The 2,091-nt window shown below is 33.5% G+C and overlaps 1 pseudogene; it reads left to right on the top strand.

Annotated features, from left to right (window-relative positions):
- The first annotated feature begins 209 nt into the window (after positions 1-209).
- LOC149537473 (oligopeptide transporter 4 pseudogene) lies at positions 210-1,731 on the top strand (annotated as a pseudogene).
- The last annotated feature ends 360 nt before the right edge of the window (positions 1,732-2,091 follow it).

Raw genomic sequence — 2,091 nt, forward strand, 5'->3', positions numbered from 1 at the left:
TTTAGCTGATCATTTATGATCTATAAATATTGATGGCATCTCTTTGTAAACTCATTCTTTTCAATCAATATAATTCCTCTGCTCTCAATGTGGATGTAGCCATGATTTATGGTGGACCATGATAAAAATATGTGTGCATGTGTCTTGTTGTTATGTATTTTTCATTTGCACTATTTGATTAACCTTTCACACACATCTCATTATGGTGGTTCTATATGCTTCTAATTGCTACTTTGGTTGTTCCAAATTGCACTTTGAGAGGTTTACAAGGAACCAATACAACTTCCTTGGTGGGATTTGATCATGGCTTGCACTTTATCATTCTTGTTCACCTTAGCAATCAGTGCTATAACTGCCACCACCAACCAAGTAAAGTAACTAAAATATTCATAGAATTTGCTTCTAGATTCGATTATGTTAGAATTTTTTTCATCAATATCTTGGATCACACTTTGCGATCCATCATCAGAATAGGAAAAAAAACAAATAGAATGATGATGGTGATCTGAAACATTGATGTAAAAAATTTCCAACACAATCAAATCCAGAAGAAAATTCTATGAATGCATGAATTGTACAGATTTAATGCCTATTATTAACTTAAAAATGTCTAGAGAAAGTGGTTATTTATAGTTTTTGATTTGTTGTATATCCTTATGCAAACACCAGGGCTGAACATCATTACAGAGTACTTTATGGGGTATATTCTTCCTAGAAAGGCCATAACCAATGTCTATTTCAAGACATATGGATACATAAACATGAGCCAGGCAGTTTCATTCTTATTAGACTTCAAGTTGGGGCATTACATGAAAATCCCACCATGCTCCATGTTTCTTGTACAAGTATGAGATACAAAAAAAAAGCTCAAACCAAAATTTTCCTCATATAATTGAAAAACTTCTTCCCAAAATCAATTATTATCTGAGCCACTACTCAAGAACACATTTTTTATATAGTAAATTCTTTTGACTGGCCCATCATTTATCATGGAAGACAAGTAAATCATCTCATGTCGTTATAGCTAAACAATTATGATCTCAAAACATTTGTTATAAACAAAGTCCCATGCTTGTATGTTAAAAAAGCAGTTTATAGGTACAATAGTGGTCGAGATGGTGAATCTAGGAGTTGCATAGTGGTTGCTAGATTCCATACAAAATATATGTCATGAATCTCTTCTTCCTTCGGACAGCCCCTGGACATGCTTTGGGAACATGGTATTTTTTATGCATCAGTCATATGGGGCTTAGTTGGCCCCAAAAGAATATTTGGCCCATTGGGAGTTTATGGCCAGATGAACTAGTTCTTCTTAAGAGGCGCAATTGCTCCTATAATGGTTTGGCCATTACATAAGGCCTTTCTAAGTGTGACATGGATTCCTCTCATCAATATGCCAGTGTTGTTGGGAGCAACAATTGTAATGCCTCTAGTGACTAGTTTGAACTTCACATCATGGGAACCATCTTCAATTTCTTCATGTTTTGCTATAGAAAGGCCTGGTGGTAGTGTTATAACTATGTACTTTTAGCAGCCCTCTATGCAGGGTTGGCATTCATGGTGGTATTGTTGTACTTTTCACTAGGCCTTGAGAATAAAAGCCTCTCATGGTGGGGCAATAGTGAACAATGCCCTCTAGCAGAATGCCCTATTGCTAAGGGCATCACTCATGATAGATGCCCTGCATTCTGGATCCTAATACCCCAAGATTCAAGATTCATAATATTATAATTAAAAAAGGAAGTGTAATAGCTATGTCTATAAATATTTATTAATTTGTAAATTTAACTTATGAATTTCTTGTAAATAAACCTCTTAATTTGGAGTCTTGGGTCTTTTTGTTTAATCTGCTTGAATACTTTTGTAAATAAATCTGTCTCTTCGTATAGAGCTTTGTCATACATTTGTATCATAAATTAGTTTATAATTTGTAATTATATTTAACTACTGTTCAATTTAATGGTTAAAGGTAGATTTTGAATATAATTTATTATTGAAGTATATATCAATGTAGTAGCCTCCAAATTAATGGTAAGTGATAGGAGTTTCTTTGTACGTTTTTTCTTATTTCTGTTAAATGACAAATTATTT

This window comes from Cupressus sempervirens, chromosome 9, assembly GCF_028749045.1.
Source record: "Cupressus sempervirens isolate cs-2001-9-10 chromosome 9, ASM2874904v1, whole genome shotgun sequence".
Classification (NCBI taxonomy): Eukaryota; Viridiplantae; Streptophyta; class Pinopsida; order Cupressales; family Cupressaceae; genus Cupressus; species Cupressus sempervirens.